We start from the raw sequence: 14,647 nt of genomic DNA on the forward strand, positions 1-14,647 counted from the left end.
GTTCTTTCCTTCTGCAAGGGGAATCCTTATTTTTGCTGGAAGCAAGATTTGTGCTTTCATATTCTTTGTCTTTAAGTTTTAACAAGTGGCACGCATGCTTTTCTCTTTGACATCACTAATGTTGAATAGTCACTCTCAAATCTTATAGTTTTTTTTTTTAATTTTAACTGGATAATTAGTCCATGCAGCATTTAAGACTAAATCCTTATCTTAATTTGAGAAAATTCTCATGATAGCTGACCTTGGTAAAGGTGCTTTTTTAAAAGATGAGATGTAAAGTCATCTATGTGCTCCTATAATGCCAAAGGAAAAAGCTTCAGGTAGGTTCAAAGTTCTAGGCAGCGAGGTATTAAGGAATTGAATGATAATGTCGTCCTCTTCTTTTTCAGGAATCCCATAAATCATGATGTTATTCCTTCTAGATCTGTCTCTAAGTCTTCTTTTTTCTTGGAATAAGTTGTTTTATTTCATAAGACATTCAGTGCTATTCTCATTTTCAAGTAATCTTTCATCAAAATGAGACATTGCTTCTTCTATACTCAGTATTTGTGATGCTTGTCTTTTAAGAGAATCACTCAGCACTTCAACTTGTTTTTTTACATTCCTCTTAAAAATTGTCCATTTTGCTTTCTAATTTATCTGTCTTTAGAGGTATCTCACTGATGTTACTTACTATAGCCTGTATGTCTTTTTCATTGTACTGTCCTGTACACAGGGCTTAGAGTGGCTCATTCTGAGACAATTTGTTTTTTTCTAGTTTTCCTGACAGGAAAAAGCAATTAAAAAAGTTTCAAACTTGTTATCTTTTGTAGTAAATCTTGCATCAGATGTTCCACTATATAAGTTTTGAAACATTCTATTTCAGTTTTTTTAGTAACAATCCTGTCAGGGATGTTAAAATGAAGCAGAGCTAAAATAATAGTGTGAATAACTGCTCACCATCTTGGCCATGTCCCTCAAGCCTTACTTTTTCAATTATGTTTTGCATAATAGATCGATACATTGATACATATTTGTCTTGTTAACAATCAGTTGCAGCTTACTTTTTTTTCCTTTTGTGTGGCCTCTCATAAATCCATTAATGGCTATGGTGCCCTAGATAGCTGCACCCCATGAAACACCATACAGTGATGCCAAGAATGAAGTGATAATCCAGGCACCACATCGACATAGGTCAATTTTCTTAGAGGGAGGCAGAGGTGACAAGTCCAGCTGTGACCACATCAGGAAACAGGTGGTCTACAATGTCAATGCAGTAGGAGGTCATGGCCATATATAACTATAAGGCCAGTAACATGATCACACATACAAGATGGTGGGTGACTGCATTTGCCAGGGAACATATAGCTATGGGGGTGGTTCTGCTACTGAACCACAACTAACTGAAACTGAAAAGTTCCTGTCCACTATCAGAGATCCAGACAGCTCAGCACAGGTTTCACACAAAATCATTAATGTTGAGGCTGATGTACAAGACAGTCCAAGTGTGTCTACTGCAGAACTTCCACATATTCAGTATAATTATATAATTCTCATATGGAGCCTTGTTAATATGTTATATGTGTGTGTGTGTGTGTGTGTGTGTGTGTGTGTGTGTGTGTGTGTGTGTGTGTGTGTGTGTGTATGTATATATATATATATATATATATATATATATATATATATATATATATATATATAAAGATAAGAAAGAGACAGTACAAGAAGAGTGGGATGGAAGAGGCACTAAGGGAGAAAGACTTAGCTCTCAACCTCTTAGCACAAAAAAATCTGGACAAAGCCAAAAATAATAGGGGACAAAGCCCCCAAAAGAGAGACAAATTTTAAATATTGCTCAAACTTAGAAAGTTGCTAGAATTAAAGGTCTCATGTTTCTAAACATTTCCTGATGGATTGTAAGTCTGAAAATCAAATATCTGTCATTATTTAATGAATTCAGTCCTTAGCGATTTGCTACAAAAATACTGAAAAAAACAAATTGTATGAGGAGCAGATTGCTGAAAATATGAAACAAAAATCTGGACATTCTGCAAAATCTGGATGGCTGAGAGGTATGGAGAGAGGCTGAGAGAGAGAGAGAGAGAGAAGGGGGAGAGACATCTGGACTGTACACTTTTGTATGAGATGTTTGTTATTCTGCAGCTGTCAAGCAGATTGTTTTCTGTTTCTTGTGTTATTTGCATTTTGATACTTATCAGCCGTTTCCTCTCCCTTTCTTATATGTAGGCACATTTGGTTCTCAGTTTGCATAACCACCTTCATGTGGTAAGCACACCTTTTTTACTCTTATTAATGTACACAAGGTAGATATATGTATACATAAAAGTATTTATTTTCATTGCATTAGTGTCTATTCATTTTTAATATACATGTTACATAACATAAGTTTGCAGTTTTTATTTTATTTCTCCCTATGTTGTGTTAATTACTTGTTATCATAGGTGATCCTTAGAGTGGGAGTTGTGGAATTCCTACCACCTGATGTCAGAATATCAGTAGCCTCTGATGATAATGGAGGGGATGAAATAGCACAATCTGGGGGTACATAGGGTCAATCTGACACTGAGATTGCGCTTGCAATGTCCTCTACCACTATTTCAGACACAGTCAATGTGCCTACAAATACCCATCACACAGAGATCTCAGATATATGACAGGTTTAGAGTGACACAGTTGATCAGGTTAGTGTTGTTACTTTTGCTGTAGAATTGGTTGATTCTCCCTGTAGCCACAGTGAAGGTGAAGTGCCACACAGGTGGGTCACTACACATAATTGGAGGAGGCTTGCTGTCCACCCTCCTGAAGATGTTGGTGCATCAGTAGCTGCCACTTGACATATATTTAGCACCATTATGGAGGCACCGGCATGTTCCACTAGGGCCCAGGAAGAAAAAGTGTGAGAACTAAACATTGTGAATTTTGACGTGTGGTATGACTGAACCATGTAGGTGACTCCTTCTACAAGATGAATGATACACTGGATTGGGCAGTGTCTGAAGTGGGGGAGGGTCAGCATCCAGGTGGCTGGACAGCCACTATATTGTCTAGTGTTAATCGATGTGGCTGTGCAAGATCCCATTGCCAAAGTGGCAATACTTCCAAGACTCCATCTGTGACTGTGGTGTCCACATCCAGATGTGGTGAGCAGTGTGGTTGTATGCCTGGACATAGTCATAATGAAACATTGTCTAGCAGATTTCATTCACATTCAGGTAGCACCTTGACTTCTAACCAGTGCCATGGAGCTAAAAGTGCAACTCTGACAGAGGTAGTTCTCATAACTGAGGGGTGATGACACTGAACCCACCTCTCACACCGGTCTGAGATGCCATGACATAGAGCTAGCACAGTGCTTGACTGTGTTCATCCAGACACACACACACACACACACACACACACACACACACACACACACACACACACATACACACACACACACACACACACACACACACACACACACACACACACACACACACACACACACACACAGACTATCTAAACACTACTGTGATATACGTATCTTGCTTCTACTGGCCTTGACAATTGGATGCTTAATTAATACATTTTTGTTACTTGAACACACTCACTTCTTTAGTGTCATGCTTGTCTTCCTGTATCACATTCTCCTCACCTTGTGCAAATAATGATTACTGTGCCCTGCCATTTACATATTTCCTTGTGATTTAGAGTTGCATATACTGTATGTCTAATGCACAGAGTGAATAACTAATGTGTTGGTAAGTATGTCTGTGAGTGTGATTGGGTGGGTGGGCTATGTGTGTGTATGGGAGGCTGTTGTACCACCACATTCCCCAAGACAAATGAGCAAATCTTTCAATATTGAGGGTGGTGCAGAACACTAAATACCAGGGATATTATTTTTATTGTGCTTAAAGCACTTAAAAATATATAATTTGAGTATAAAAAACACGGGCTGGGGGAAACACTAGACACCATGAGTCTCTCTTCATATCGTGCACTAATTTCTAGCATGAAAGATGTCAGTCATGAAGGGGGGGAGTAGACACCAGGGATAATTCTTTACAGTATGTCATAAAAATATTGAAATCCTGTAATATCACACCTTTCACAAATTATATATTCCTATACACCATCACTATTCATTAAGGATTCTTGAAAAATGAGGTTTGGTAACAATCCAATTTGTCCAGGGACATCTTCAGAGTGGGATTAGATAAATATATTAGTAGCAATTAAGAGGGTGGGGGGTTAAATGGGAAGGCAGGATGGTTGGGAGGAAATGAGGTAAGGGTAGGGAGGAGCTTAAGGGGGTTATGCAAGTATAACTGGGTAAGGAATCACATTTTTGCGTGAACTTGCTAAGGCAAGAGTTACGTCTGACATGACCTGTAGGTATGCCTGGAGAGCAGGTAGGCCTTGGAATACTGGGTGGTGAGCTGCAGTGGACAGGTGGTATGTATATATTTCATATAGCTACTTGTAATTTTTTTTCTTTTGCGTTGTTCTTTCTTGTCTTCCTCAGTTATGGATAAATGACCTTAGGGATAGGGGATGGTACAGTGTTGTTTTGCTAGGTACCATTTTATCTATATATCTGAAAAAAAAATGATAAAACGGTATCACATTTGACAATTCTAAAGTTGTATGTCCAATAACTTGTGTGTAATTGACAGGGGATGTTATCATTGGTGGGGGTGGTTTAGGTCATTTTTTTGCAAGTAGCTCTGTTTTCATGCTCTCAACTGGGGTTTGGGATTAATTGGAGGTGGTGTAGGCTACCATATGTATTTTGAGGTAATTCCCTAAGCTGCAGTGGTGGATGCAGCTCTAGTCACCTGCTAGAGACCAGCTGTACAGTACTTCTTTCCCAACAGAACGCAATTGTAAGGTCTGCTATACGGTTTTATTTATTTACCAGTTGGAATGCTGTGGCTCTGTCGGTTAGTGGAGCATGGCCATGCCTGCAGGCTGTGAAAAGGTCTTTTTTTTTTTTTTTGCCACTGTATGCATGCTGGTACTGCTAACATATTCTTTGAGTTGAGGGAACCTCTTACCTTGGTCTGTTTTATGGATATTGGTTGGTGTGCAGTCAGACGTGCAGGTATTTTGGCAATTTGTTCAAATGGTGCAAGATCAAGAAGACAGTGGCGAGAGGCATTTACTTTGCAGTCATGCCCCCCCCCAAAAAAAAGTAAACCATGGGGAATCTAGTCATGACTGAATGCTTAGAATGCTCCATACTATAAGGCATTAAACTGAGGGATTTCTACTCTAGTGGGTAGTTTTAACACTGCAAGGCTGCAGAGCTGGATTAATTAGTAAAGAACTGAAATCCTAATTTTTTGTTTAATTAACAAGTGGGGATTGTACAAGGCTTTGCCTCATGTCCAGGCCATGCTGAGCTGTGTCGCGGTCACGGGCTGGGGTACATTTATCAGAGTTTTAGATGGCTGCGGGTAATGGCCTGCATGGTCTGAGGAACAGTTGGGGGAGAGTTCTTGTTGCATGCTCTCTTGTCAGCCACAAGAATAAAGAAATAGGGTGGAACTACAAAGGAGAGGAGAATTCTTCTCCATGATAATTGGGTAGGGCAGAGCGCGCCATGTCAATCCATATTGTTTGGAAAATTTAACTGCAAGGTAGAGTGAGGATCTAATAATTATACATTTCTACTTGTATGGAATAATCTGGTGTTTCTGTATGGTAAATGTTCAGTACCGATAACATCTATTACAGTATTAGTAGGTAGGGTTTGTGTCTCCGACTCCATGATAATTTGCGCCAAGTCACTGCATATTGCTTAGTAATCAAGTGATGGGGTAATTATCATTAATTACTGCTGTGGGTGGGTTTTATTTACGGACACATGATGGCCACTGAGCTTGACATATGAAATTAAATGCATTAGTTAATTCATCTGACTGACACTGGCAACTTATGGCTGGATGCTACAGTGCCTAAACGTTAAACTAATGCTAAGGTCAAGCTATGTTTGTTTTTAGGATACACAGTGCTGTTGTCCAATTAATCAAGAAATTGGGGGTTGATCTAAATGTGGAATAAACAGAAAGTATAAGCCAGACATTATAGCAGTTGAACATTTGCATTTGTCTTCTGAAGTACAATAAAATAAAACATTCTCCTGGATTTACTATTCCTCCGGCCGTTTAGAAGCAGGACGACAGCATGCCATGCATATTAATGAGGCACGCTGCCTGAGCTCCTAATCTTACACAGAGCGTGTAGAGCGTGTAAGAGTGCAGGGGGGGTGTGTCTGAGAGCAGAGCTCTCAGAATATACACTCCCCCGCAATGAAGAACAGTAGAAAGGGGTAAGAAATGAGTGAGACCACTCATAACTGTCTGCATATCCTCACCAACAGTCCGCCTTGTGTACAACAGCAAGTATACAGAAATAAAATGAACAAACCCTTTTTTTTTTAAAAAAATCCGATTAAAGCTAACCGTAGGTGCACAAGTGTGCCCATCGTTTAGCTACGTTTAATGCATCTTAAATGGCTGAAGAGGATAACAAGGAAGATATATGCAAATGAAGCAGAATATCAATAGTGTAGTGAGCAGAGCATTTGGCTTACGAGTAGGCATTCCCAGTTTGAGTCCCACTGCAACACATTCCATTTTCCATGGCAAAGCATGTTATGACTAATATTTATGTTGCATAACCCACTAAATAACATATAGTAATAAACTGGAGTACTGAAGTAAATGCACATGTGAGGTGTCAATATCATAATGAATAGAACACTAGTAAACAAGTTTAAGCACCAGTAAGCAGTAGTAAGCATATTTAAGTAGTAGTAATTGGGTTTAAGCCCATTTGCGAGGGGGTAAGCAATGCACACACAGGTTAAGCAATTTGGAAGCTAACTCTATATGTAATCGAAGGTTAGCATTGCTTACCCTTGTGCAAACCCACGCAAACCTGCTTACAAATGCTCAAAAGTGCCATAATCACTGTATCTAACAGCCCTTGTTCTGCCAATCAACAAAATAAACAGCATTGCAGGTCTTGCACTCAGGACCCAATAGACTATAATCACAGTAGTTAACCACCAAGCCATCACAGAAGTACAGAAGAATGAGGTATCCACAAACAAGTCTTCACCATAGTATAATCAAACTGAACCTGTGAAAGGAATCATTATACAGATATATGTGCCTTAACCCACTACATGGCATAAATATGTGAACTGGAGTAGAGCAGTAAGCCAAGAAGTCAGGTGTAATTGTAATAGAGTGTTGAAATCCCCAGTAAAACATAAGAACCCCATACAGTGTACGTACACATGAATCATGGATACCAGGCATACATATAAGGTGTAATGAATAATAAATCAATGCCAAAAAGGAAATATAATGCAAAGTCTAATGAAAGCAATGCTTAGCATTACACAGGCCAGCTTAGGAGGTGTAAGCAATGTGTAGGCTAGCTAACTCAGTGTGCTCGGAGGTATACCACTTTAAGCAATGCCAACCCTAGGTAAGCAGGTTTGCCCATAGCTTAGCCTTTTCAAAACTGGCCAAACATGGAAAAGTGCAGGAAATCGGCCATACTTAAATCCAAGAGGTGGGAAGACATCTCATAACTGGTTGTAGCTTTCCCTTGCAGGCACCATGTCAGGAACGGGAGAAGGTGTGCACTTTCAGGCACAGTGTTGGTGCATCTAGGAGTGCAGAGTCATGGCAGGACTCCTTGTCAAAGACCATGACCAGAAACTGCTTCAAGACCAGTGCCAGGGCTCCCAATATAAGGCAGAGGCCTTGGACCATCTCACCCGTGACCTCACCAGGGCCACTGGCATACCCCAAACTGGTGAGCAGGATAGGCATCACTATGCCAACCTGAAGCGGTGTAAGGGGGACCTGTTGGACCAGTGGATCCAAGGGGCTAGAGCAGAAGGGGATGTTCCAGCTGTGTGCAAGTATCACCCTACTATGTGTGTAATAATTGCCAGCTCATGTATATCATGGATAGGTATGGCTAAATATTCCTCTTATGTTCCCCACAGGTGCAATGGAGTGGGCCATGAACCAGGAGGCCCACATCAGTCGCCTGGCAAGGTTACGACTCAAGGCAGGTCAGTAATACTCATGCATGTACTGTCATAGAAAATAAAACTAAAAATATTAGTAAATTAATTGCCTGTATAAAACCTGTATTGTTCAAGGCAAGTACTGCATACACCGGAGAATATGGCAGGAAGAGTCTCATATAGTTTGTATATAAATAAAGCGTAATAGTCTGACAATAACTTTCTAACTGCTGAACTGCATGTGTATACTCTGGCATCATATGGTAATGTAGATTTTCAATCATGTAATAGTTCTGTTTTATTAAGCACTGTTATCCACACTGTGCACCATAAATAGAATGTGTAGGAATGCCTGTATATGACTGGTGTAATTCCCAGAGGCCATTTAGTACAACTGAGAGACATATAGGCAGAAAACAGGGTAAAGGAAGACAACAAAACCCAAATAGAAAATTCAACTGAGATGTGAACTATTATATTTTATCTCACACAGCCATGGTTCGAATCCTGGCAGTGGGAGTAGTCTGCATACAGAATCATACCCCACAACTGTACTGATATGTCCAGAATGTCCAGTAAAGTGGCCCATATCTGGTGCCTGTCAACCTGTCCCCCTGTGAAATCAGTGGGATGATCCCAGACGTATAGGCAGCAAACAGGAAATACAACTGATTGACACACATCTATGAGAACAAATATGGCACACTAGCAACTCCCCCAAACCATATGAGAGTAAGAAGTCACGTATGTCCCATTTACACCCCATGTTGTCAAGCTGTGTCCAGAGTGTGTACAGTAACAGAGTGAGATGTATGTGCATAATAGCAACATGTAATCTGATACTGTGTGTGGCAACATTCAGGTAGAGCTAACAAAGAGCTGTCCCACAGGTCTGTCAGATACCAACATTGTGCCCAGAAATACAAGACTGTTACCCTGTACACGTACTGTTTACACTGGTATAGTATGGCATTGTTATTGATGCAGTTGCTCTGAATAACGAGGTAGTAGTCAGCGCTGTTGCCCACACTGTCCTACAAAATATAACTGTCTAGGATAGTTGTATTACAAGGTCAAATGCCAAAGCACAGGAGAATTATAAGACAGAAGGCAGATAGGAAATATACAGCAATATCTATATAGCACATACAACTCTGATGGACAGTCTTTAGATTGTAGCAGACACAGCCATGGTCTGAATCCTGGGAGTGGAAGTAGGCTGCATACAGAATCATACCCCACAATTGTACAGATAAGGCCACAATGTTCAGTATAGGGTCCCATATCTGCTGCCTGTCCCCCAGGGAAGTCTGTGGCATGATCCCAGATGTTTAGCCAGCCAACAGGAAATACGAGTGATTGCCAAACATCTATGAGAACAAACCTGTCACTGTAGCAACTCCTGAAACTGTAAGGAGAGTAATATGCCAAGTATGTCCTATCTACACCCCCACGTTGTCAAGCTGTGACCAGAGTGTGTATAGTAACAGAGTGAGATGTATGTGAATAATACTAATGTGCAATCTGGAACTTTGTGTGTCAGCAATCAAGTAGTGCTAACAATCATTGCTCCCACAGGTACGTCGGATGTAAACACTGTGCTGAGAAATAAAACCCTTCATACCCTGTACTGGTACTGTTTACTCTGGTATTACAGGGAACAGAGAGTGTTGCAGTTTCTCTGAATAATAAAGTATCACTTATCACCATCACCCACACTGTGCTATATAATATAACTGTGTAGGAAAGCATGCATATGTGTGTGTCAAGATAATAAAGGTTGAAGAGGGTAATATTCTAGATATGTCACGGTACACCTGCATGTGGTCAAGACATGGCCAGAGTCTGTGCAGAAAGAGTTGGATAGCAATGTGCACATCAACCTGGAATCTGGGAGTATGTGTAGAAACAGTTAGTTAGTTTTAACAAACATTTCCTCCACAGGTATACCAGGTCAGAGGTGTATACTGCAGGTAAAACCAGTTCATGTGTAATGATGACAACAACCATATCACTGTCCAAACTAAGGCTATAGGGTAGTGTAGTAATACTTGTGAGGTACAGATAACAGCACTGACTAGGAAAGTAATGTGGACTACAGGAATATACTAGTTGTTAATTGACATCCCCCCCACCACATCTCCAACAATAAATTACATACCCACCCTAACCGGTATGTAATCTCTCCAATATTCTGATTATGCCATATTGGTAAATGACTATTTATATTTGTTTCCATGCATGTGCTATATTGAATTATTCCAACATTGGTAGCATGGCGCCATCAATGTACCTGCATGCTGTTGTTATTACCACTGTGGTCCCATATATGCATGTGTTCTGTTTGCTATGCAACTGTTCCATATCTGGTGTCTGGGATAATGGGAATATATATGCATGCTGTTATACCTACCCATGGAATGTGTTGACTATTACTAACCCACATATGATGATAAAATCTAAACACTATAGCACATTTGGGAAGGCTGGTCCCAGTGGACGCACCTGTCCCACCTCAGCTGGCCATGGCACTTTGCACCAGCATGTCTGGGGCCCAACTTGAGAAGTCCTCATCCATTGGTCCTGCACCACCTATGAGTGGAACCTCCTCAGGGGATGGAGCTCGCCCCCCCAGGAGTGGGTGCAGACAGGCACCTGTCACCTATCTCCAGGTCCAGGTCATGGTGCATAGAGAGCTCAACCAGCAGCTTAGTGATCTTCTACGGCAGCTTGTGGGCTAAGTGTTGCAACTAGTGCATCAGTCTGGCTCTGTGACTCAGCCCCCAGAACAGCCATCAAGGCTATGAAGGTGCAGTGGTGACTGCCCATGGGTGTGGACCTCAGTCCTACTGTTTCCACTAGGGGGGGTCATTGGCTTCCGATTGCCCAACATCCCTCCCCATCAAGGTGTTTACCCCACACATGTGTCATATATTGCCCCTGTATGCATCTTGTTTGTCTTGTCTGTTAACCTACCCAACCTACCTCTCCACATATACCTACTACCCCTCCCCAACACCCTACTCTCACCTTAAAAAAAGGACAATCTGTCCCCCCCAAAAAATCACGCCCCATACATACCTGTCCATTTCACTGGACACATGTAATCAGGTCTGACATCACAACATATTATTGTTGCCCTCACCCCTCTCTCAAAGGTTTGATTGTCCAAATCTACCTCCAAATTCAGTGTATATGCACAGCTGTTGTTGTATAAGAAATGAGCAGCTATGGACCTTCCCTACACCCATCCTGCACATTCCTAGCTATTTTCCCTACTGTCTTTCCCTCTTTGTGCCCCTTTTTCACCACTTTCCTATCAACCCTTTTTTTCTTTTCTTTTAAAGAAATTAGCGTGAGTGTAAGCAGGAGTAAGCACTTTTAAGTAGTAGTAAGCTGGTTTAAGCCTTTTTGCTTGGGGGTAAGCAATGCCTACACAGGTTAAGCAATTTAGAAACTAACTGAGTATAAGAAACAGTAACCCGAAATTAGCAGTGCTTACCTCTGTGCAAACCAGCACAAACCGCTTACAACTGCTCAAATGTGCCTTAATCACTCTGTATCCAACGGCCCTTTTTCTGCCCAGCAACAAAATAAATAGCCTCTGCAAGGCTCGAACTGAAGACCCTGCACACCATAGCCAAAGTAATTTACCACTAAGCCAGATCAGGTATACATAAACCTAATGTTTTCACAAACATATCATCCAGCCCAGTCATTCAACAGTAAAGGAAATGTATTCCAGTATGTATGTGTGTGTGTGTGTGTGTGTGTGTGTGTGTGTGTGTGTGTGTGTATAGATATTATTATCTAAATAGATATAACATATCTATATATGTAGATATAGATATTATATAGAAATATATATATATATATATATATATATATATAAACATATATACCTACAAATGCATACATCTACAGATATATATGTCTACATCTATATGTCTACATATATACAGCAAGTTATATACGTGTAAGCAGATATATGTATCTACATAAGTATATATGGACATACATCTGTAGATAACAATGGGAACATAACATAAATATATATGTCCACATGCACCATTACTGGGGTTGAGAGACCCCAAACAACATACATCTTGTAGGATTAGGTATCTCCCCACCCACAGCCAAACACGTCTGCCCTGCAATACACTGCCAACTGTTGCAGCCACGATACTCAGGACCTGACACGACATGGGCACAAGATGTTAACAGTACTCCATCTCAACTGTATGATGTCAGGCTGCTATCAGTAACATATCATGCAGTACAGTCTGGCTCCCATAGGGTATGTACAATGTGGTAGCAATCAACATCCCTATGATACATATACACAGATACATATACGCAGATACAGATATACATATATATATATATATATATATATATATATATATATATATATATATATATATATATATATATATATATATATATATATATACACATATATATATATATATATATATATATATATATATATATATATATATATATATATATATATATATATATATATATATATATGTAAATACACATACATACGCAGAGATATGTATAGTAAGATACATATGTAGAAGGTGCATACAAAATGCAAGAGGCACTATTCCTACAGTTCCACCTTACCAGCTGGAGACTGTATGCACCACCCATAAAAATGACAATCATTGCATGCATCATATACCCACAGAGAGGTCAAAGGATATAACACCACAAACAGGTTTCCATAAATGGGAAAGCTGTATTTGTGTACTCTTACAGTTGTATATGCCATGTCACATAGCTGTTTAGACAAGGACATCCATATAAACTGAGTAATGCAACTGTGAAACAGTTATACTAATACAGAAGTCTGGAAATGTTAAAGAATGTTGTTGTCCAGGCCAAGGCCATCAAGTCATACAATAGTAAAGACAGACTGGGCCACAGGATCCCAAACAATCAACAGAACGTAATGCAGATGTATAGGTCAGCAGCCTCTGTCTACACTCTGTAGACAATCCCTAGGGGTACAGCCTCAGTTGACACAATGGGATGTAACTGTTACATAACAAGGCATAACTGACACCATCACAAGCACACTGACAAACGGGACAGTCTGTATGGCAGGTGGCAGTAGGCCTGCATTTACCCAAGGTGAATTCTATGGTAATGTACATCCACATACCTTAAGGCAGCTCACCTCTGATGGTCTTCAGAATTTTGGGCTTTCAGGATTCTGTATGTATATATAGATATATGTATATATAGCTATATATGTATGCACATCATATGTGTACAGATATGCCTAGTTATGCTGGTATATATGTAGATATCAATAACAATATGTGCATACATATCTATTCTGATATACCTATTACTGTCAATATATATGTAGATATCCATACATATATGTGCATATGTATCTCTATCTGTATATGTGTAAACATATATTGCTCTGTATATGTATATATTTTATTTTATTTTTTTTATTTTTATATATTATATTATATATTATATATATATATATATGTGTGGGTGTTTATATGTATGTCTATGTACATATACATATCCATCTATGTATGTTGATATGTATATATGTATGTCTATATAGATATCTGGATAATTATATGTACATATATCTTCAACATATGTCCTGAACATGGAGTGTAGCCCTACCTCAGCCCCTATAGTCCCAACTTTGTAGTGCAAGAGGATGCCAGGTATGTATAGCAGGTATATTTGTAGACTGTTGCTACTGTAACAGGGAGTGTCTTCACAGACATGGAGTGTGTGGGAGGTCACATCTGCATTTAACATGCGCACCATTGGCTACTGACAGACATCCCAAGGACATAATAGTACAGTGCCACTGCTAGCACGTAATGCTCCTGTGGACTACAGCAGAGATAATGGCCAATATATGTGGACAGTCTGATACACTGGACAGTCCAGAGGTATACACATAACCCCTTAGTGCAAGACATGTGGACCAATCCTGACAATGTGGATGTTTACAGCCATGTAGATGGGTATAACACATAACTACTGGTATACCTGTGCCCTCATATGTTATGCATTCACACATCCCTGTCTGTCCTGCCACATAATAACCACTGGTACAGAGGTGCCATGGCCACATAGTATCCACTAGGTACTGGCATACATCTGTACAGCATCCCACTGCTCTGTCTGACATGCATGACTGTTATGATGGCCCACCAGCAGTACATCTGGCAAGTGTCTGGACATTACATCTCACTGGGTAAGTACATTAAGCTGCTAGGCATGTAATAAAGCACTGTACAGACTACAGGCAGACCAGCTCAACAATGGCCTCCATTTCCTATGGGGGAATGCACATGTACCTGTATATATAGCAGGCTCTACAGGCATGCCACAGCACAGAGTAACATACACCTGTGTGAAAGTGCATAACCACAACCAATGTGAACACAGCCACAGCCACACATGGTATGCTAGCGTAATATTACAGTATACGGACTATCTGTTCAACACCAACCTTATATGTGCCACTCACACACTAACCCTACATATACTGGGCCACTACTCAGTGTGGTCAATGCCTGTTTGTGGTATGGGACATGTGCGTGTATGGCC

This window comes from Protopterus annectens, chromosome 7.part0 (assembly GCF_019279795.1).
Source record: "Protopterus annectens isolate FY-2018-M chromosome 7.part0, PAN1.0, whole genome shotgun sequence".
Taxonomy (NCBI): domain Eukaryota; kingdom Metazoa; phylum Chordata; order Ceratodontiformes; family Protopteridae; genus Protopterus; species Protopterus annectens.